Raw genomic sequence first — 25,053 nt, 5'->3', positions numbered from 1 at the left:
TACAGGCATACCTTTAAGTGGCTCCTCTACTGCTCTCACTCTTTGCAAAGTTAATATTTTACGTTTTTAGGGGGGCCAATGTCATTCCAACGCTTCATTCTTGGCTTGAAAATATGTTTGCTGTGACTCACTTTGAAAAAATGATTTATTAAGTTGAATCACAATTTACATCTTTTTGATCATATATGGGATTCTTTTATAGAATCAAGATGATTCTGACTATATAATGCATATTTCCTATCGATGGGATCACACATGATTCTTATGTATTGTATATATGATACTCTTTATTTCATGTAACAATACATTTTCATCCTGTTTTCTACATATGTATTTAATCAAGGTACTTATAATATTGTTTTTCTTTGTTTTTTGTGTGTTTTTTTTCTTTCCCTTTTGTTATTATTCTTTTTAGGGTGAGTCTGGGCAGCGCATGCGCTGCTCTGCGAGGCACGCTGTATTGGAGTATGGAACAGAAGCCCTGCCCACTCTCCGCCCATATTTGTCATTGGCTTGTGTCATTGTCCTTTGTAAATGCTAGCATCTGATTCCTTCTAAGGCTTGTTAGTCCCTCCTTTGTACCACTTTGTCTGCATTTGTAACCTTCCATTAGGACTGGCCCTTTTACTTTGGTTGTTACACAGTATGTCTTTTTTAGTCTGTAAGCACTATTTTCTGTAATGAGTTTCTCGTGCTGCTCGCACGACATGCTTTCCAGCAACATTCAGCGCGCAATGCGTGCTTTTGCGTTCGGAGCAGCCTGTACAGTGGCAGCCGCTTCTTTGACATGAAATAGGTCTTCCGTTTACAAGAGTTTGAGCTATTGGCATTGTAAATGGCAATGCCTTTTATTTATATGTTAATTAGCAAAACAGATAAATAATAGGCATAGTCATTTACAATGCTAATAGCTTAAACTCTCGCAAATGCGAGACCTATTGCATTGCAAATGCCTGTCCTTTTTGTATGTGTGCTGCTAACAGCAGCTCACATAGAAAGAGGAAACACCCTCTTGTGATTGTTTTTGTGCACGAAGGTTTACCTTCCTGCACAAAATAATCATCTCTGCAACGTAGGCACCCTTGTACCATGGCACAAAGGTGCCTGTGTTGGCGCATGACAGTTTCAACTTATGTAGGTAGGTCACCGTTTGATCATGTTGGTTAAAATATATTATATAGTGCTAGGTAACAGTGTAGACCGAAATGTACAAGTAATGCTACAGTTGTGTAGGTTGCATCTAAACAGACTACATCTGTAGGTTACAGGTAGTATGGCTGATTAAACAACACCTTACAATGTTAATAGGTAGGTAACAGCGTAGGCAGAGATTTACAGGTAAAGATTTAGTTATGCTGGATGCGTACAATCAGTTTATAGTGGAAGGTTACAAGTAACATGGCTAAATAGACATATCTAAAGCCAGCCATCGCATAATATGATCAGGACCAGATGTACTATGAATTGGAATTGCGATTTTCAAATAGCAATTATTTCCGAATTGCAATTGCAAATCGAAGTTCATAATGAATCATAGTCACAGTCTCTGAAGTTCCGATTACTTTGGATTCACATTGGTTAATTTGTGATTACCCAAGTGTAATTCTCTAAATAGAGAGTTACAATTTTGTAATCACAAATTAGCAAAAAAAGATTTTTGGAGCAGTATGATGACCTCACAATGAGGAAATGAGTCTCCCCCTTGCTGTATACAGATTCCAGCTTCACAGAAGATGGCAGGCTGTGTGAGCAACTGTTACCTTGTTGGAAATAATTGTTGCTACATGACGGTCACCATGTTCAGAGATGACAAGGCCAAGGGCGTTGCAGGAGGGCGCAAGAAGAAGATGAAGTTCAGTGAAAAAGGACTTGACGGGTTCACCAATGAGTGTGTGGCACCCCATGATGCTCTCTTTGGAAAACACTCCTTGCAAGTTCCTGAGAGTGGGAACCGAAAAATTTGAAGGACACCCAGAATAAGATCAGTTGGAGTGAGCCAGTGCACTTCTGAGGAGATTCACAAGCAGTGGTATGTTCTGAGGTCACCTCAAAACATAGGACTTTTACTTATTTACATAAATACATATTCTGTATTATTTTAACTTAGAACTTTCCACGTACTTAACAAATTATAACTCCAGACCAAAAAATAATATTACATTACTGATGCATTATGGGAGTTTTAGTTCCAAGTAGATCAATAATATCAATCCAGAAAAAAAAATATTGTGTGTTAATATTTGAAGTCAGCTACAAAATGACATTTAACACTTTTGCTGTTAGGCCTGCCCCCCCACCACTCTCCCACCAGTACTAAGCCTAATTTTGCTATTGGGGGTAGTTTGCCCTTAGGCCTCCATATGGGGTTTCTAAAGGTACCGAGGATCTGTAGATTCCCCTGAAGGAGACAAAGAAAATTGCCAAAATATATCAACATTTTGAGTTTTGGGGGAAGAATAGAAAAAAAGTGCTCTGGATAAAAGTGTCTGGTTCATTTAATAAAATCAATGAGTGGTTTGCTGCGCAAAGTCACCATCTTTCCAGATTTCCAGAACATGCAGGGCTGAATAAATAAAACACTTTTCCATAGTTTTGGCATTTATCAAAAAGATAGCCCATGTTTCCTATTTTCTGTCCTCTCAACCTACTTCCAGTTTGTGGTGAAAACCAGTGTGAAATCCATTGGACAACCAGAAAAGCTATAGATTTCTGAAAAGACAACATTCCAAATTAAACAAGGGGTCATATGTGTGAATCCCTCAAGGTTTTCCCAAAGGCACTAACTGTTAAAATAAAGAAATACTGAAAATTAGTGGGAAAAAACTGCCATTCATGATGACATTTGTATCTGTAATGTTTTGTCACAATTGCCGATTTACAAAAGCAACCCATCATTACGTCCACTAGCTGAGTCTGTTACAGTGATATATAGGGTTTGTAGGTTTTCCAAGAACCCTAGGTACCCAGAGCCAACAACTGAGCTGCACTGTACAATAGTGTTTCATTGCGTACTGAGTATAGACCAATTCATAAGGTGAAATATGTAGAGTAAAAAATGGGCATCAAGGAAATGTATACTTTAGAAATGGGATTCCTGGTGAATTGAGATATGCACCCAGGCCAGGCAGGAACCACAACTCTAGTCAGGGTAAACTAGATACACAAAAAGATAACCTGTGCTCACTCTCTGGTAGCTTGGCAAAGAGCAGTCAGGCTTATCTACAAAGGCAAAGTGTAAAGTATTTGTGCAACACACACACACAATGAATGCATCACAAAAAGTCTCCTCAAAGGATTTAAAAAATAGAGAATAGTTATCTGAGCAAAGTAAGACTAAAATGACAAAAATTAAATTAGTAGAATTTGAGATATGATTTTTTTTTAAATTAAATAAAAAATAGTGCTTAGAATTTACTAACTATCAGAAGTCTACTTGAGGTTGCGAGAGACCGGTGCAAATCCAAATTCCAAGCTGTACACGATGGAGGGCAGGCCAGATACAGGACCCACGCAAGGCCCCCTTAGAAAGTACCTTGAATGGAGTAAAGCGAAGACGCTGAGGACTTGATGTGTTGATCTTTTTCACACAGTTGGGTTGCTGCATCGTCATCGAGCTTCGCTGAAGTGAAGGCAATGTATTATCAAGCCGTGCATAACGGTGTAGTCGAGCCGCACAGGCTGTGGAACCGCTGTCATCGGACAGCTGCTATGTCAGCATCAAGGGGCGATGTGGCAGAATTTCTCACGATATCAATGCAATGAGTCGTTTTTGAGGAAAACAGCTGCTAAGGCCCAGAACTTGGTTGGGGCCACCTCAGGCAAGGGTAGGACTCACAGAAGTCAGAGTCCAGCAGCCCCATAAGAAGTGTAGGTAGTCGTTTGTGTCTCTGAGTCTTCAGTAGAACAGGAGGAAAGACAACAAGCACTTGGAGATCACTTGGGAGGAAAGCAGAGTCCTTCCAGAAGAGTCAGGGAGCAGCAGGCAGCAGGGCAACAAGCAGAAAAGCAGTCCCTCCAGAAAAGCAACACAGTTGAGTCCTTTACGCAGCTCAGCAGCCCTCCTGACAGAGGTTTAGGTCAAGGTCCAGAAGGGCCTGTTTTTAGTGGGCAGGAATCCGTAACATATACCCTAAGGTGCCTTTGAGGTAGGGGTGAGTTCAAAAGAAGTCCCTAAAGTGTACAAGGATCCCTTTCAACTCAGTCCTGTCTGCCAGGCAAACCCTGGGGTAAATCAGTGCTTTATGTGAGGGCAGGACACAGTCTATTCAGATGTAAATGTAAGCCACCTCTCCCCCTTCCCGCCCAGGAAGGCTATCAGAATGAAGATGAATGAAGATGAGTTCTCTGTAACACCCAGCCCTTCCTGTGTTGTGGCTGTCTAGATGGAATGCAGAAAGTATAGTTGTCACCCAGCCCAGATGTGTATTGAAGACAGGGTTTCAGGCATAAAGAACAGTAAGTACAGAGAAATGTCCACTTTCTAAAAGTCCAACTTCACCAGTAAGGAGAATGTATCCTTTCCATTCCAAACATATCAAACATAAAAAAAGCTACTACTTTCATATCAGGAATTACATCTTAAAATTATTTTTAGAAATCACCCATGTTGGCCTATGAAAGGTGTAGGCCTTATAGTAGTGAAAAACTAAATAGGCTGTTTGTCACTACCAGAACCTGCAAAACGTAAAGGTACATATCCTACCTTTTACTTACATAGCACCCTGTACTTAAGGTTATTTAGGGCATACCTTAGAGGTGACTTATATGTAATAAAAGGGGAGTTTAAAGCTTGGCAAGTAGTTTTAAATGCCAAGTCAAAGTGGCAGTAAACTGCACACACAGGCACTGCTGTGGCAGGCCTGATACTGGTTTGAAAGGCTACTTCTGTATGTGGCACAATGAGTGCTGCAGGCCCACTAGTAGCATTTGAGATACAGACCCTGGGTATATGGTATACCACTTTACAAGGGGCTTACCAGTACAGCAAATATACAAATCAGGTATAGACCAATGTCACCATGTTTAGGGAGGTGCACATACACTTTAGCATTGGTTAGCAGTGTTAAAGTGATCAGAGTCTTAAGGCCAAGAAAAAGAATTCGAGAAAATGGGAAACAAATGGCAAAAAGTTGGAAAGACCACCCTAAGGATGACAGGCCTAACACTATGTATTTCTGAAATTGGCACAAAATATGAAGTTCCGGAGCATTGGTTATTTATACATCTCTGAATCTGTGGGTAGCATACTAGCATATGATTTGGAAAGTATTTTTCAAAATGTCTTCTTTCTTACACATTGACTTACTTTTGGAAGGCACAAGTGCAGTGAAATCCAATTGGTAATAACAAATATCCTACTTTCCTGTCCTTCCATATGTCTTGTGATAACAATTATACCTCACTTGTACGGGTAAGCCTAGTGTCTGTGACAGGAAAGGGCCCAAAACACAACGTGGAAACATCACATTTTTGCACTCAAAACGGACCCTTTTTTTGTAAAGTAGGTAGCTGAGGCTTTTAGTCCCTAGCTCAGCTGGCACTTAGGGAATCCCACCAAACCTGTACATTTGTTAAAACTAGATAGCAAGGAGAATCCTGTATGAGTGACTTGTCTGGCTCACACCTTGTTGTTTTACCCAGAATATAAAGCAACTTCTGAAACTTTGATTACAAAACATATTTTCCTCCTATTTCTCTGATGGAAAGTTCTGGAGTCGGCATGAAACCACAAACTTACTACCACCCAGCATTCCTATAAATGTTCTGATTATAAAAAGGTACCTCACTTTTGTGGGTAGGCTTGGAGCCCGGGACAGGAAACTGCCCAAAACACAACATGGATACATCATATTTTTCCACTCACAATTGACCCAATTTTTGCAAAGTGGGTAGCTTTGGATTTTTAACCCTAACTCAACCGACACCTAGGCAAACCTAGCAAACCTGTACCTTTTTTAAAACTAGACACCTAGGAGAATCTAGCATGGGGTGATATGGGTACATACCAATGGGGATTTTTTTCCCCACAATGCCCTGATAATTCCAGACTTTGCCTGACATCACACATTTTCCTTATATTTCTGTGATAAAAACTTCAGCAATTCATAGTAGTCCACAAAATTTCTACCACTCAGCATTGCCCCGCCAGAGCCAATATAAACGTTGCCCCACTTGTGTGGCTGGACCTAGCGCCTGTGACATGAATGGATCATGCCAAGGACAATGGAGCCCTTGTGTGGGCACTCCTAATGACTTTGGCTTGGTCCGTTCCTGTCGCTATGTCGCTTTAGAAGATAAGAGGAAGTAGGCAGAGAATAAACTCTTCTTTGCACAGACATCTGAAAAAACGAGTGGATATTCATTTCAGTCATTCTGTGATATTCAAACTGATGAAATACAAGAAATGTGAAAAACTATACAAGTAACAAATTGTGGGAGGTGGAGTCTTTACAAAAATATATCGATGCAGAAAGAGTACCTAGAGGGCTTAGGACTTTTATCATTCCTATATGCTCCAAGAAGGTGAAGAAAATACTAATAATTGTTCCATAACCATGATGTGTACATTTGTAAAGTACGTCTGTAATAGTGACCATGAAAAGGCTTTTGATTCAATTATATATAGTTTGCCACAAAGATTGGAGAAGGTGGAGGAAGAAATTAAAGGCAAGAAACTACAGAAGTTTATAAGAGACTATAAAGATTAACAATGTTGAAGAACATTGACATTTAATAAGAAGTATGATTATATGTGCAAAGATGGCAAATCCACAGTAGCAACTAGAGGTAGCAATAAGAACCAAACTCTGGAGACAGTTACGGAAAGTGATGCATCAGAGAATAATATGTCGGATATGTTTGATTCGTCTCATTCAAGAGAAGAACCGGTAATTGGCCAGAATTGTTTTAAGGAATCTCAGCTCCTAACCAGAAGAAGGACAGAGTTCAGAGCAAAAACAAGTTATCCAGGAGGCAAAGGCAGAGGAAAAAGTGGTATTAAACAAGCCCAGATCAGAAGAAAGAAAAAATGGCAAAACTCCAGTGGAAGTCAAAACAAGGTTGAAGAAAATGGCACAATGAATAAACAATTGAATGTGGTAAATCTTTCGAAACGTGCTTTAAATCAGCAAGAAATTGATGTGTTATCATTGGGTTTAACCTTCTGCCCCTTTTCCCAGTTGAACGAAATCCAGAGTAGGATCGGTTTGCTCCAATTTATGAGGAAACTAAAACTGAAAGACTGTTTTGAGAACAAACCCATTAATGATAAATCTAACTTAATCCTTTAAACATACAGTAAATTGTTGATTATTGACATTGCAACTCTACACACCTTATCTTCATTAGATTCAAACACAGACTATCATGATGATCGTTTTATGAATTTGGAAAATGTAGGTATTAATGTGGGTATGTGCTGTGCATTTAAGCCTAATCTATTTTTACACCTGTTCTACCACATGATGCCATTGATGTACTTGAAAAAGGGGTGGTACAAGATCTAAAAAAGATCAGATACAAACCATTTAATTTCTGAAAGAACCATACAGTAGGTCAAGTTTTGTCTCAAAATCAGCTGAAAACAGAAAAGGACACAGTGATGTGTCAGTTTGACAAAGGAGGCTAACTTGCATATAAACATGGTTAACCCTGCTGCTAGACCCATAACTTTTCCATAGGGTCCTTTCCAGACAATACATCAAAATATATAGACCATTAGTTCAGACGATTTCTTACTACTTTAGCTGTGTATGTATAGGATTTTTGGTATTTATCCCTAAGTTTCTTTAAGGGTTCGGTATCTTGGCCCACTTGGGTGAGATTGTGTGGTGTCATTCAGTGCTTTTTGCTATTACATTGTGAAAACTGTTTGCGCCTAATATGCATATTAGCTTTGTATTATTTAGACAATGACATCTTGTTTAACGGGTAGTTCAGGCTGTAAATAGGGATTATGGTATACCTATGATGTACAAACATATGGTTTTCGGTATTAAATGTTATTTGTTATTTTTATTGTATTGTTGTACAATTTCATTTACTGTGAATATTAATGTATAATACAACAGGTTTCCACACAAGTTGTATATATATCCCATTTCAACATGGCTACCATGATTCAACCCAGCGCATTTATTGTATTCAAAGGAAGAAGAAAGGACAGAGCTGAGTTGAGATAATATACTTTGTTTGGGTTTTAAATTATTTAAGGAATCTGAGTTAGGAGTAAATGCATTACATTTCTTTAAAAAAAAATCTCTTTTTTCTTTTGTTCTTCTATTATTTTGTCAGTTCATTGGGATTTTTATTGAAGAATCACAGATTCAGAAAGACAGTCAACACGTGTTTCACCCCCTGTGTGGCAATCAGCCCGGGGGCTTTCTCCAAGCGGTAGTAATTGTGAATACATCTCTGCTGTGAGGGCTATGGCATAGGTAATAGGTATGCTTATTAGAGTGGTCACAAGATGTCATTAGGGATGTCATCAGTGATGTTACTGACTATGTCATGAGTGATTTAATATGTGAGGTCATAAGCATTTTCTTTTAGGTCTCCTTCCCCACTTTTCCCTTCCCACACCCTTCCCATCACCTGGTCACTCTAATCCTAACTATATCACTATATGACTGGCTCTCTAAGGCCCTGATTATGAGTACGGTGGTCTTGAGACTGCTGTACTATCGGTGGCGGTCCAACCACTGCTTCCTCGGTGGTCCGACTGCCCGATTACGAGAAGGGTGGTTGGACAGCCGCAAGACTGCTGCAACCGCCAGGATCTTGGATCCCATGGCAGGGTTGGCCAGGACAGCAGTGGCACCACTGTGGCGATTATGACCTACCTTTCCACTAACCTTTTGATGGCGGGAACCCCACCATGCAAAGGTCTGCAGAAAGGCAGGGAAGCTGCCACAAACAGAACTCCAGGGCGATTTTGCCCATTGTTGACTGTGCATGGAAGCACATGTCATGCCCCCATCTGTTTGCACTGGCGTGCATGCCCTGTGTGCCATGCATGACATGGTGCATGGTACACAGTGCACCCAACATGCAAGTGGCACTGAACTGCGGGGGCATGTGTCTCAGGCTCTCTTTATGAGCCGCAGAACACTTCTGCCGTTCCACTGCCACTGATACATCGCCAGCCCAGTGGTAGTGTCATAATATGGCATAGGGATGCCACCAGCTTGGCGGTATTCTCCGGACTGTTGCTGCTGCGGCCTGGTGGTCTGACTGCCAAGGTCATAATAAGGCCTGTAGTAGCTCTATGGGTCTGTAAATGGGTATGTAAGTGGATGTATGGATTGCTTACTGGCTGTCTTACTGAGTGTCAAGGTATGTAACTCTGTGTGTAACTGGCTCTGTTACTGCTGGATACATAAGTGCTATGTTCGTGTGGGAGTGAATATGTAAGTGCTCTCTGACTAGTTGTGTAAGTGGCTCTATGGTTTTGTACATAGGTATGTGAGTCGCAGTATGGGTGGGAGACTGGATGTATAACTGGGTGTAGGGATCTGTAAGTGCGTGTGTAACTCACTGAAACTTCAAAATACATGTCTTACCTTTTAACCACATAGCATCCTGCCCTATGGGCTATCTACATCCTACCTTAGGGGTGTAGAAAAAGGTGAGTTTCCAGCTTGCTGCAGGGTTTTAAATTCCAAGTTGGCCTGGCAGTAAAACTGCACACACAGGATCTGCAGTAGGTGGCCCAAGACATGTTTAAAAGGCTACTTGTGTGGACGGGTGTCTATGAGGGTCAGTACTTGAGTACATATCGGAGTGAGCATATCAGACCTTCAATGGGTGTATCACTAGATGCGTAAGTAACTGTGTCTCTCTATGACTGTCTATCTTAGTAACTCTGTGGGTCTGTAAATGTGCATGTAAGTGGCTGTATGGATTGCTAACATTCTGTGTTAGTAAGTGCTGGTGTTTGTAAGTGTGTGAGCAACTGACTTTGTTACTGCTGGATACATACATACTGTACAGATGTGTGACTGGATGTGTAAGTGCCTCTGATGCTCTCACACTGGATGTATGAGTGGCTCTATAATTGGTAAATCGATATGTCAGTGTTGGTATGTGTGGGCAATTAGGTGTCTAACTGGGTGTAAGGCTGTATATGTCTCTCTGTAACGGAGTGATTGCTGGGTACATGAACGGCTGTATATGTGTCTAAGGGAATCTGACACTGCCTAAATGGGGGTTTAAACGACTATGTAAGTGCATATACTGGTGAATAAATGGGTGTGTGAATGTTTGTATAAGAGTGTGTCTCAGTGCATCAATACTGTCTAGCTATATCACTTTTGGGTGCATAAACTCTTTTCTGAGACTGTAAATGGGTGTATAACTGAAATGGTTATGCAGTGTGTAACAGGCAGTTTAAGACTATCACTTTGGATGTATAAATAAGTTTATGGCTTAGTGTATGAATGAGCGACATGCCTGTGTCAGTACTTGAGTACATATCTAAGTGAGTGTATTGTGGTAAATGTTCTCCTCACTGTTCCTCTCTGGCTAGATAGTACTGTTATTCCTATGACATCATAGAATGCCAGGGTCTCTCTCTAGCTCACTGTGCCTCTCTATTACCTATTGTGGCAGTTGGTCATCTGAGGCTGAGCTGCCAACAGCGAGCTCCTGGTGGGGTTCTCCCTGTCTACCTACAATCTTAACCTGTCTGTCTAACCTGGAAGGAACCTGAATAAAGGATCTTAACTACTAAGTGGACTTGGTATCATTTCCTTTACTACATGTATCAGTGCCTCTTTGGGTGTGCCACTGGATATGTAAGTAACTATGTTGGTGTGCGTCAAGCTGTGTAAATGTCTCAATGGGTCTCTAAATGGGTTTGTAAGTGCCTGCATGGATTGCATACTGCCAGTTAGTGAGCCAGGGGGTATGTAACAATGTGTGCAAGTGGCTCTGTTTGTGCTGGATACATAAGTGCTGTGCAGATGTGTGACTGATTGTGATCGTGCTTCTTTCACCCTCTGACTGAACGTATAATTGGCTCTGTGATTTTGCATACATAGGTATGTCAGTGCCTGTATGGGTGGGTGACTAAGTGTATAACTCAGTATATGACTGTCCACATCTGTCTGTAACAAAGGGCTGGATTACAAGTTTGGTGGTCTTCGGACTCCCGTTGCTTAGGAATCACCGCCGCACCATTGGCAGTCCAACCGCCCTATTACGATGCATGCAGTTTCATAGATGAAAGACTGCAGCCAGGAATTCTCAACAACGGCGGCAGTGGGATAAGTCAATGCCTCTGTCAGAGGGCGTGTTACCACCGGTCCAATTACAATGAGCCTTCCCAATGACGTAACTGTGGAAGTCCAAAAACTACTTCTGAGCTGGCGGGAAGTAAGGGATGCAAGGCTGAAACATACCTGTACTCAGATTCACATGTCCTGTGCTGGCATGGAGCCGATAGTACACATACTACTGTTCTTGCTTGATGACGTCCAAAACCGATACCATCATGGACAAAACCCACAGTGAGCTATACTCTTACCCATTTCCATAGACGCCTCATCTAATAGATGCCCTGCTATGGACCTTGCAAAGGGTTTGGGATCCCAAGGCCAAACATATTTTATGGGCCCCTGTTCAGCATTGTTCACAATGTATGATCTAATTAAAGCTCAATTATGCCCTCTTTAGCTAGGTCCCTAACACTGCACAGGCACATTCTACTAAAGTTGACATATGTTTTCCTATCATAATCAGGGAGGGTGATGTGTGCATTAAATTGTGTCACACAACAGCACCTCCTTATCAAGATCACAGCTGTTCATCTCTGTGACACCATTGCATTGCTCACATGCTACGTCCTGCTATAATATCAAAGATAGATCTGTATGATTGTGTCATGAAACTGAAGAACACAATCTCTGCTGAACCTCTGTAATGGCCTCTCACACATCACCCACATTAAAAGACAAGGTCAGGTAAAAGGGATTCCAAATAATCAGTGAATAATTCAAAGGGCACAATGTAAAGGCTCTCTGAAGAATAGGTTTGTCTCTACTAGGGGGACCCCTGAAAGGCTGGAACACTGGGTGTTAGAATAGAAAACCTATGCTTTCGCATTGCTTCACGTAAGTTAGCATTCGCTGCACCATTTTGTATATGGTGGCCATTTTGAATCATGATCGAAACAAATCCTTTGCTATTTCCGAGAAAAGGCTTCAGATGAGTTGCGTTTCTCCAAGGTTGAGTTTTGCGACACTAATGAATGTACTGTTCTTAGCGCATACCTTTCCCTTTAGATGATGGCATTCTCCCACTTGTGTAGTGGCAGGGATGGGCAGAGCGACCTTGAGTAGTAGATAATGTATGCCCCGCCTCAGCATCAAAACTTACTCCTCAAATTTTATGGTCTAGCTACATCTGCTTGGAAAATTACACGATGGGCATGCCTTAGTTTCGAAGTGTACATAATGTATCGTTATGCTTGCTGATGTCAGTACCTCTGCAGCACTACTAGCAACTGGGCAGACTGGGCTCCGCTCTGAGTGTACTCTGAATAAACAGTTATTGGTTTGCATTCTCTACTGTCTGACCGACTCTTCATTTTGGATGAAAGGCTGAGTGGTGGGCATTAGGGACCCGGGTGACCCGAAACTGATAACTTCCTTCAGTTGGTGCCCGAACAGGAACTCCTTCGGGTGATTGACCCATCCCCTTCCGCGAATTGGGGGAATGTCAAGGCCATCGTTGGGTCGGACGGACGGTTCAGGGATGCCTGAATGAAGAGTTCCTGGTACTCGCAGCTGCCCTTTCTGTCCCACTGGATGGTGCCTTGCCCAGTGGTAATCCCGACAGGAGTCCTGAACAGCGAAACCCTTGGATCTGACCGTTTGGTCTCAAGAGTCGGCAGTGGAGAATAGATTTGCTTGTCCTACTTATATCAGATGAGTTTGTTTTGGTTCTTTGTAAATACTGTACCATTGTGGTTGAGTTTTGTGCAGTCTGAGGACTGTTTTGGATAAAAGCATTTACAATTGCTTTGCCAGGCAAAATAATGAATTTGGTCTCACTTTGAAAAAGCCTGGGGTTGGTAGGTTTTTGGTTTATTGTCGTTGTTGTTGTTCTGCAGATGCGCGATGGAAAGAAGCACAGCCAGCGCCTACAGAAGTCACTCCAAATTTTGATATGTATGTAATACATGGCCTTGGCCTTATTATGTTTAGTACGTTATGGCACAAATATAAGAGGGACAATACCTACTTACAGTGGTCGTTGATGAGCACTTTTGATGCACAAAAGATTGGATTTTTACAGGAGCAGTTGTTTAAAAGACGAAGTAGGCAGTCAATGCTTGATTCACTCAGAACATGGCAGAAAGTAGCTAAACAGAGACGATTGAAAATGGAAAAGGATGTATGAAAGGGGAGAATGCAGACATTATCTCAGAAAGATGTAGCATATGATAGAGAAAAGCAGGAGACAGGAGTTGAATGTGAAGATAGGATGTTTTGGTTGCATATTGACAAACCATATTTGGCCCAAGAAGAAAATGATACTTTTGTGGAGGAATTGCTAGATGCCCACCCCCCGCCCCCGTATGCCCTGCAAAGGATATATCCTGCTGTTCCCTCACAGTCACCACAGCCTGTTACGTCTGTTCCCACTGTTCCTGTATCTACAGTTGTTGCTTCGACTGCCTTGGCTACGGTACCCCCTGCTCCTTCTTTGTCTTCTCCATCTTTGGCAATGATGACTATTATTACACCTGCTGTTTCAACTCCTGTAGTGCCTTTTCTCTCTCCTCCAGTAAAAGCGTCAGTGACTATTGTACTTGCTACTTCTGCCACTACCCCTACCATGGTTCTCCAACCTCCGATGGCGTCTGTGAGTGGTGAAACACTAGTTTGTGGATTTGAGGATAGAGACTTGTCAAAATTTAAGAAGCGTATGGGCCAGTTTGTTCAATCTGACTTGGGGGATGAGGAGAAGAAAGTAGTGGCTAATTAGATAGCGCAATTGGGTTGTAATCCCATGTATATGTAGAAGCTGTTTGGAGGGGAATGTGAGATTATGAGCCCTTTGTACAACAGCATGCCCTTAACCATATGTCTGCTACGTTGATTGGCCTCTGGCAGCAACATTTTGGGGATGATGCCGCAAATTTTATTTGACATTAGAGATCGTGTGTATGCTAGTGGTATGGAGCCAGGCCAAGTTTTCACAAATGTGGCAACATTGGTTGCTTATAGAGGTAGGTTGCATGATAAGAGTCCTAGCCCGGTACCTCAGTTTTCGATGCAAGAGGTTCATCCTATATATCACCCTGAAATACCGGAGTTAATGGATGGCCGCGGTAACATCACTAGGACGACTGCAGCAGCCCGTTTTCAGGAACAATGGGTTCATAATCCAAGGAAGAGGAGCGAGGTTCTATCCCATTAGGCTCATTTGCCCGACCCTAGGAAAAATCCTACTGCTTATTATAAAGAATTGACGGAAGCTGCCTCTACTGTAATGACCCTTGCTGATATTGAAATATTTTTTGGTCTTCTGGTTCCGGTTCATATTTGGCGACAGGTACAAACACAAGATCATGTTGCGGAGTTAATTAGTACATGGGATTTGAGAAAAGGATAGGATCAGGAAAGGAAGCCAGGTGATAAGCCGAGAGCTTTGCCTGGCCCCATAATTACATAAATGCATTCTCTCAATCCACTGAAGACGGTAAGTTGGGATAAGTTGTCGGCTTGTAAACAGAAGAAAGATGAATTGTGTCTGATTTTTTTACTCAGTTTGAAGATACGTTCTTGGATTATAGTGGACAGGATTTGTCTATTGAGGGAGGAGTTTGGTTGTTTGTTGACAAATTTGTTTCAAACTTACTCCCTGAAATAGTGGCTCATTTAAAGGCATATAAGAGTACCTGGTATACCTCTTCCCCTCCGTTATTTTGAAAATGGCTCAATACTATGAACATGCTGATCATGAAGAGAAAGAAAAAAACAGATAAAAAGAATAAGGATTTAAAGACGAAGTTGCTGTTGAAGCAAGCATATGGGGGAAATGGTAGAGGACGTGGTGGATCTGCGAGACAGCTCCCGCGCACTAGTGGGCAGCCGAACAAAACACCTTTGTGGCCGAACCAGTGTGCATATTGGAATGAGGAGGGCCATTGGCATAGTGAGTGTCCTGTGCTTTTGTAGAAGGTTGCAGATCCTAGAGGATGGGGTTCTCAAGGACAAGGTTGTGGGACAGATAGAGCTCAGAATACTACAGCCTCGCAGGGTTGTTATGATAACAATTACTTTGATGACCCTCATTATGGACAGTATTATCATGATAATTATGATACAGATGAGGTGACAGGGATGTCTTATAGCTAGAATATCCAGGGACAGAGTGAGGGACCAGTTCTGATACCTGTAGATCAACGTGGTCCTTATGTTACCGCAGATTTGCATGGCTCAACTAAGGAATTTTTGGTGGACATAGATGCAACGAAGAGTTCTGTTTCTTGATCTTTGATCCCTAGAACAGCTCTGTCTGGCCATAATAATGTTTTGGTTGTTTTTTCAGGTGTACCGGTTTTAAGCCCCACTTCGCTCCCTCTTGCATTGATTGTTGGTCCTTTTACTGTAGATTTCCCGATTTTGTTGACGTCCAATTGTGGTGAAAATGTGATGTGTTTGGATTTGTTGAAAAAGTTGCATGCCACTATTTATTGCTGTCCGGCAGGTGTTTATATGACGATGGGTCCAAGAATAGGTACTAAACAGTGTCTATCTCTCCATCTCCCCCCTGAATTTGCTGATGTGCCATCCACTTTATGGGCGACAGGTGATACAGATGTTGGACTGGTACATATACCGCCAGTTTCGATTCAGCTTAAAGATAATGTTTTTTTGCCTCATATTCCCCAGTATAAAATACCTCAGGTGGGAGAACAGGCCCTTCTACAGATTATTGGGGATTTGATAAACAAAGGAGTATTTGAGGAGATGTCTGCCAATATTTGTAATAGTCCCATTCTTCCGATTCTTAAATGGACACCTTCGGGTGCCTCTGATGTTTGTGATTCCTCAGTTTCCAGTAGCCCCTTATATTGCTACATTTCTGACAATGATTCCTTCCACTGCTAAATACTTTTCTGTTATTGATCTGAAAAATGCATTCTTTAGTATTCCTATACATCCAGATAGCAGATATTAGTTTGGGTTCAGCCTAGCTGGAAGGAGCTTTAGGTTCTGTCGAGCTCCTCGGGGCTATACAGAGGGTCCGAGTATTTATAGCTAGGCATTGAAAGGCCAGTTGGATTCTTTGTCGCTTCCCACAGGTAATATATTGGTGCAGTATGTGGTTGACTTACTTATAGCTTCTGACACGGAACAAGGATGTAAAGACAGTACGGTCCAACAGCTGTTACATTTAGTTCATAATCGCAACAAAGTTTCCCTTTCTAGATTTCAGTATAGTCGACAGGACGTCACCTATTTAGGTCACCTACTGTCGAAGGAGGGTAGTTGACCCCGGAGCACATTAGTACCATTGTTAAAATGCCCATTCTGCCTTTATAGGTCTCACTTCCTACTGTCGCCAGTGGATACCTAACTACTCCTTACTAATCAAACCTTTGCTTGCCCTAACAACGAAAGTAGTGCATGAGCCTTTGCCTTGGACGCCTGAATGTCAGCAGTCTTTTGAGCAATTGAAAACTGCGTTTTGTTTGGCTCCAGTACTTGGTACTCCTAACTACGGTAAATTGTTTGTGTTGTAGGTCCATGATATGGCTGGTTGCGCGCTTTATTTTCTATAACAAAAATGTGGGGATAAGCAACAGCCGTGTGCTTATTTCTCAGCAGTGCATGACCCCGGTGCTAGAGCCCTCCCGAGTTGTCTAAGAGCGGTCGCGGCTTTGGCCACTTCAATCAGACAATCGGCTGGACTCGTGCTTGATACTGACCTCACAGTTATGGTACCTGCTGTGGACACGCTCTTGAATAAGACAAAGACACAGCACCTCACTAGTGCCCATCTTACTGGCTATGAATTGACATTGTTTGCTAAACACATTACTATTAAAAGATGTGTTACTCTGAATCCAGCCACATTGCTACCCCTCCCTTCTGATGATGATGAAATTGATAAAAATGATAGCATTTTCTGGACGGGTGAGGAGAAGAAAGGATGGGTAGACCTGACTGAGGTTTCCTTATCTGACCATCAAGGGGAACTATATGTTGATGACTCTTGTTTTAAATTACCAGATGGCACCACAACTGCAGCTTATTCATTCACCACACTGCGTAAAGTAGTAGAGACTTCACAGATCCTTACCAGTCGGCTCAAACTGCTGAGCTTGCTGCCCTTATTTGAGCTTGTGAATTAAGCGAGGGACTGGTTGTTAATATCTATACTGATCGCCAGTATGCTTTTGGGGTCGCGAATAATTTTGGGTGACTCTGTGCTGAGAGAGGGTCTCTTACTTCCCATGGTACAAAGATCCCACATGGACACCTCATACTGAGGATTTTGTCTGCTTTGACAGAAATTGTCCATAGTAAAGTGTAGTTCCCGTAGGAAGGTCACCGATGATGTAGGTAGAGGAAATGCTTTTGCAGATGAGACAGCTAAGGAACCATCCGGAAAAAGATGAAAAGAATGTTTGTAGCAGGTCCAGCTAGGTGGGTTCCTGAGGTTGTCATGTTTGAAGTCAATCTCAAAAGTATAAAGGAGATAAAAAGTTAAGCCACAGTAGAAGAATTGGCAATGTGGCAGGAAAGTACAGCACAATTGAAGGACAAGGGATGCTGGGTTGATAAATCAGGGAATAGAGATGAATGCTGCCGGCTGCACACTTACTGAAGTACTGCATGGTATGCATGATGCATAACCCTGAGAAAGGTACCCCTACACCTCCTGGTAACTTTTCATGACCCACTTTTCCTCTTGAGGTCCTCCAAATAGATTATATTGAATTAGACAGATGTAACAATTTGAAGTATGTTTTGGTGGTTGTTTTTGCATTCAGTAAATGGGTTGAGGCTTATCCCACTGAGGACAATACAGCCATTAGGACTGCAAATGTACCCCTGAAGGAGTTCTTTCCTCATTTCTGCTTACCCAGAGTGATCTGGACTGACAGCGGAAGTCATTTTAATGCAAAAGTGATTCAGTTGATATGTGAGGGAATTCACATTAGGCAACAATTTCATGCTGCCAATCATCCACAGTCAGCGGGGTTGGTTGAGAAGTACAATGGTACTCTCAAGCTCAAATTGGCAAAGATTCAGGAGATGACAGGGTCACAGTGATCAGATGATTTACCATTTGCACTGTTATCAACTAGAACAACAGGTCATTCGAGAACAGGATTTTCACTACATGAGGTCGTGTTTGGACGCACGGCAAATGTCTGGGGCGTCCTGCGCCCTCGGCGGTTTTCAGATATTGAGTACCCTGGATGAGGATTCAGAGGTTTCTTTTGGGTATCTTGGACAATTAACCAAATGTTTACGTTCTATTCACCAACAGGTCCGGGATTCCTTGCCTTGTACACCAGAGGGATATGGCCACGACATTCAGCCTATGGGTTTTATCTTAATTAAAAACTTCCAGTGGAAGAAGAGTTTGGAGCCACGGTCGAAGTGGCCGGAGCAAGTCCTTTTGGCAACGTGCACAGCAGTTAAAGTGGCTGGTTGTAAGAACTGGATCCATACGACTCATTGTTGCAGGGTCCCTCTGCCTTTGCCCTATGACCAGTGGGTGAAGGATGGCATCGGATACTTCGAGACTGAGCAGGTGCATTGGTTTGTTCAGTTCAGCAATGCCCAGTTAATCTGGACTCAAACGGATAAGGAAAATGAAAATGTGCTGAACGCAGCTGTTTCTCCAGAAATACGAGCTATCACGGAGCAGTTGTTTACTGATCCTACTGTGCCTGGGGCCACCAGGTACAATTTACGCCCTCGGCTGAGGGAAATTACATCCAAGGAGAAAAGAGATTAGGGATGGACTGTGTAAAATAGATTGTACAGCGTTGTGGTACCAACGGAACTTGCTAAAATTGGCATAGCACTTTTGTTTATCCTAGCTTAGTTAGCTGGTTAGACATTAGAGAGGGAATGCCAAAAGTTTATCCTGAAGGTTTACCATCAAGCTCGACGAAGGATACGAGCTTAGGACAGAGCAAGCTCCAGCACCGGTGCTCAAGAGCACCAACATATTGATGGACAATAGGAGCCTGTACCAGTGAGGCTCTGACAGACACTGGGAACTTGCATATTTCCTCGTATTGTGCCCCCACTTCATTATTCATTATGCATCCCTTTTGTAGAAAGGTTGTCGAGGAAGAGCAATCAGTGATTCTTGTTGCTCAGCACAATGCAGTGTGGACTCGGAAACAAAAGCTTGCATGTATTGCCCTTGTGATTTTGCTGATAATCATGTTGTGTGGGGTATCATGGGTTTTGGAAAATGATCAAAGTGTACTTTTACATAAGGTTGTTCCTCAATTCAGGAAGCAAAGGACAGCCCCAAGCAATGTATTTCTAGAAACTCACAAGAGGTTCTTTGGAGAAGGGACTGCGTGTTATCACGCCAAATCTGTCACCAGTCTATGGACAGCATATCCATTGTCAATTGTCAATTATACCTATACTCGACCGCTTGACTTCGTAGAAGTAAAAGGAGTATTTGGGTTTGGCTATCCAGGTCTATATCATAGAAAGCCACAAATCATGGGTTACTCGGGTGTGACAACAATACTATTGCAACAACTTTTATATGGAAAAATAGAATGTAACCCTGGTGGGTTACTAGTATAAGGAAGTGACAGTTCCCCGAGAAGCTTGTTATTACCCTGCTTGTTGTCCAATCCTCAATTTTATTGATAAAGTATTGTATGTTAATTGTTCAGGGATAATATTGCGTAAGGGCACATACTCTTTAGTAAATCCAAAAGACCCCAGTACCTTCAGGAGGAATTCCATATATTCTGCAGTAGATTATGGTAGGCCAGTGTATGTACACCCAGGGTTTTTCTTTTTGTCTAATGGGACTTATTTGAATGTCCATAATGGTACGGATGATGTGGCACTTGGAATGGTACGGCCTTTGGGTGTACTTTGCAAACATGCAAAGCCTAAAGTGTGATGGGTTAAAAGGACATTCTGTGAAGGAGTGACTGATCTCAAAGTCAATAATTATAGTAAAGGTATTACTTTTGGATACATTCTCTCCTCCACAATTACATTTGGTGGTACTGCTACGGCCATGGGTGAGAAAGCTAGAGAATATTTCCGATGTATGCTGCTAATATTGTCTAACTCCATAGTAGCAGCTTTACGTGACTTCACCACCCAATTGGAAAAGTATGCAAATATTTACAGAACAGACTAGATTTGCAGTCAATTTTATCCTAGCTAAGAGCAGTGTAGTGTGCGCGATAGTAGGAGACCAGTGTGTAGTCGGGATCACAAATTTGGAAAAGAATATTATTATGTTGGTGGTGAGGTGGTAGTGAAGGGGTGAGTGTCATGTGAGTGGATGCGTGCTTTTACGTTTTTTGGTGTTTTTCTTTGCGTGTGTTGCTTGGGGATGTTGAAGTGTGTGCATGCGTATGTGTGAGTCTCAATCAGGGGGTTGTAAGCGTGCTACTCACCCATGAGGGTCTCAAGGCGCTGAGGGGGGTCCGCAGATCTGTTACCCGAAGAGCCAGATCTTGAGGATCTTCCTGAAGGGGTTCAGGGAGGGGGGTGCATCTGATGTCTGCGGGGAGCTCGTTCCAGGTTTTGCCCGCGATGTGAGAGAAGGATCTTCTGCCTGCACTGGCTCTGTGGATGCGCAGGGTTTTGGCTAGTGCAAGGTTTGAGGATTCAGAGGTTTCTTTTGGGTACGTGGAAGTTTATTCTGTCGTTGAGGTTTTTGGGTCCGGTGTAGTATAGGTATTTGTAGGCGTGGGTGAGGATTTTTATGGTTACTCTTTTCTCCATGGCGAGCCAGTGGACCCTTCATAGGTGTTGGCTGATTTGTTCATGCTGGGGGATGCCGAGGACGAGTCTGGTGCGGTGTTCTGTATCATCTGGAGTTTGTAGAGTTGGGACTTGTTTATGCCGGTGTAAAGTGTATTTCGATAGTCCAGTCTGCTGGTGATGAGAGCGTGGGTGACTCAGGGGATCCATTTGAAAGCCTTGCAGAGGATGCAGAGGGTGTTGAAGCAGCTGGAGGTGACGGCTTTGACCTGTTGGTTCATGGTGAGAGATGAGTTCAGTACGATGCCAAGGTTTCTGTCGTGGTCCGAGGGGGTCGATGGGCTTCCGAGGGTGGTCGGCCACCAGGTGTTGTCCCATGCTGAAGGGGTGGTTCCAAGGACGAGGACTTCTGTCTTCTTGGCGTTGAGCTTTAGGCAGCTGTTGGTCATCCAGACTGCAACATCCTGCATTACTTTCTGGAAGTTGAGTCTGGCGGTGGTGGGGTATTTGGTGAGGGAGAGGATGAGCTGGGTGTCGGCAGTGTAGGATACAAAGTTGAGGCGACGTTATCGGACGATGGCGGCGCGGGGGCCATGTAGATGTTGACGAGGGTAGGGCTTAGTGATGACCCCTGTGGGACTCCGCAGTTGATTTCCATGGGATCAGAGAGGAAGGGTGGCAGTCTAATTCTTTGGCTTCTTCCTGTAAGGAATGATCGGATCCAGTCTATGGCTGTTCCTTGTATGCCGGCATTGTGTAGTCTGGCGACGAGTGTGCGGTGGTATACGGTGTTGAAGGCTGCTGAAAGATCGAGTAGGATGAGGGCTGCAGAGTGGCCTTGGTCCAGGAGGGGCCCAATGCCATCTGAGGAAGTGAGTAGGGTGGTCTCGGTGCTGTGGGTGCTTCGGAATTCGGATTGGGATGGGTCAAGGATGGCATTGTCTTCGATGAATCGGGTCAGTTCTCTGTTGACTGTTTTCTCTGCAACGTTGGCCACGAAGGGGAGGAGCTAGATGGACCGGTAGTTCTTGAGGTCAGTGGGGTCAGCTGTGGGCTTCTTGAGCAGGGGCCTGACTTCTGCGCATTTCCAGGCATCTGGGAAGGTGCCTGTTTCGAAGGTGGGGTTTGATGGTGTGTTGTAGTTTGGTACGAAGGCGGTGGTTGCTCTGTGGTAGATTTGTGGTGGGCAGGGGTCAGTGGGGGCCCCTGAGAGGATGCCTTTTATGGTTGAGGTGGTGTCTTTGGCTGTGATCAGCGTCGAGGTGGAGATGATTGTCTCTGGTGTGTCTGGGGGGCGGGCCAGCTGTGGTGTCTGGTCAACAAAGTTGTCGTAGAGGTTTTTGATCTTGAGGTGGAAGCAGGTTCCGAGCTTATCACAGAGGTCTTGGGACGGAGTGATGTCTGTGGCTTCACTGTGGTGGTTGGTGAATTCCTGAATGACACTGAAGAGTTCCTTGGAGTTGGTGCAGTTGGCGAGGATTTTGTTGTGAATGAAAGTCCTCTTGGTGGTTCTGATTCGGTTGTGGTAGTCCGTCATGGCGTCCTTGTAGGTGGTGTAGTTTTCGGGTGTCTTGGTGTTTCTCCATATCTTCTCTAGGCATCTACAGTTGCGTCTGGCTTCTTGGAGAGTGGTGGGGAACCAGGCGCCTTTCCTAGGGCGCAGTTTGTCAGGTTGCGTAGTGGGGCGAGCTTGTCTGCACAGTTGGAGATCCAGGCGTGGAGTTCCCTGGCTGCGACGTTGGCATCGGATGCCGAGGTGTGGTTGTTTCGGGTGAGGGTGGAGTTCAGCTGCTCATCTGTGACCTTGCTCCAGTTCCTTCAGGGTGGGCGTGGGGCAGGTTTTGATTTCTTGGGTATGTCGACGGTGAGGGGTACACAGTGGTGGTCGGCCCATGGGGGTTGCATTGTGTGGCTTAAGTGTACGCCGTTTCCTGCTGCGAAGATGGGGTCGAGGGCATGTCCTGCCCTCTGGGTCAGTGTGGTGAGGAGTTGTTTAAGTCTGATGTTGGCGAGGTTGTCACGAAGGTTAGTGGAGATAGGGTCGCTGTAGACAAAAGACAAAATAAAACAAAACAAGAGAGTACTTAGAATTTACAAGCGCACCAAGGAGGCGGAGTCAGACAGAGGCAGGACCAGGCACACACAGAGGAATCTTGCCAATAGCAGCCCTGAACACCTCCCAGGAGGAGGCTCGAGGGCTCATCTTTGGTGCAGCTGGAGCGAAGCTGCTGGGGAGAGAGTAGGCCTGAGACCAAGGGTCAGAGGTCTTACTTGCGCTCCTCTGCAGCGTCTGCCATTAAGTAGGGGAGGGGGAGGGACGAGCAGCTGGGAGGTGGGAAATGGGCATGGACAGGGGGCGGGCTACAGGGGCATCAGCGGCGGGAAAGGGAGGCGGGAGGAGACAGAGCGGGTACAAAACCAGAAATAGTATAACAGATACTACAAGTCTGAACTATAAGAAATAAAACAAACTAGACAAAAGACAAAATAAAACAAAACAAGGCAGTATCAGGCAGAAGCACTGGCAGAGCCCTCCATTAGGCTCTCAATGTTCCCGGTGCCAACCTTCTAGCCCGGACAGCACAAAATGCTTGCTGCCGACCAGAGACACTTTTCTGCCCTCCTGCTGCTGAGCCAAGCACGAGCAGAGGAAAGTGGAACAATAGGCATCCTGTCACAGGGAGGTGTGACCATCTCCTAGACAGGATTTAGTGTATTGGGACCTGGTGGGTGCACTTGCCAGCGCTTGAAAGTCTGCAAGAGGGACACATTTGGTGTCCCTGTGCATAGCCCAGTTCAAACCAGTTCTGGGAGCCATTGGCTCCTGCTCTGACCTGAAACTGGACAAAGGACATGGGAGTAACCCCGCTCCTGTCCAGACCCTCCCCAGGAAGGGTCTCCTGAATCTTCCCAACCCTTTCCCTAGGGTACTTAAGGGCTTGCCTTGGTGTAGATCCCTAGATTTGTCATGGATACGATTCAAAACTGAAACCCCTGCACTTCTACTGTCTGGGCACGCTGGACTTCGTTTGGGCCTGACTTTGCCTCCCTTTCAGTCTTCTGCATCGTCTGTGCCTGTGCACCATACACGATACATGCAGGACCTGTGGAGCATCAAAGACTCTTGAAGGAATCTCCCTTGAAGTGAAGGAGTCACTTCCCTTCAATCGCAGGTACCACAACACTGCTGACCAATCTGCTGACCCCAAGCTCCTGCAGACTCTGAAGGGTTAAACAACACAGGTGGTAATTTTCTATGTCTCACGAAGCCTGAGCTGTCCTCTCTTTGAGCTTGAGGTCAGACTTCCTCATGGGGGCTGCATTAACCGAACCCCTATAGAGTGTGTACTTTTGCAGTTACAAATGCTTGTTGGCTTCTTTGGGACAAGTGCATTGGGCTCAACGTAGCCCCAACCTCTGGCAACTTCTTGCACCGAGATGTTCAGCCACATCGCCTTGTGGGCACCGTGGCCTGCTCCTTTTGGTGAGCTGCTCAAGGTCTTCTCGCAACTCCAGTGCCTACGGCCTGTGGGTCCATTTGAGGGTCATCTTTGTTTCCTGTGGGCTCCCCTGCTTGCTTGGGGTCTGCCCTGACTCCCCTGTGTGTGGTGAGTATCCAGGATCTTGCTGGTCCCAACCGTGTACCTTCGTGACTTCCTGCATGGGTTGCCTTTTCCCAGGCTTGTTGGTTCTCCCGCCGAACATCGACCCCTCAGCACTCGTCATCCCTTATGGGACAGCTTGTATTCGGGTCCTGGTCATCTTCAGCATCACTTGGTCCTCGCAGCTGCAGAGTCAAGGTCACTCTCATCTCACCTACAGCACTCAACATCAGAGGGAATTCGTCTTACAGGGCTCCTGGTCACTCCTGAGTGACATAGACTCTCTCCCTTCTGCTTTCAGGTACTCCTCTTCAAGAATCCATGTTTGGATTCCCAAGACACTTTCTACCCTTCCCCCCATGCACACGACGTCCCTGATGTAGGTAACGTGGATACTAGGGTATCCACGGGTGGGGTGGATCTCTAACCTCCTAACTTTCAAAGGGTTTCTTCAGGGTCCATTGGGAAGGGTCCTTAATCTTTAAAAATCCAATCATGAC

The sequence above is a fragment of the Lissotriton helveticus genome, chromosome 8 (assembly GCF_964261635.1).
Source record: "Lissotriton helveticus chromosome 8, aLisHel1.1, whole genome shotgun sequence".
Lineage (NCBI taxonomy): Eukaryota > Metazoa > Chordata > Amphibia > Caudata > Salamandridae > Lissotriton > Lissotriton helveticus.
This window is presented reverse-complemented; position numbering follows the sequence as displayed.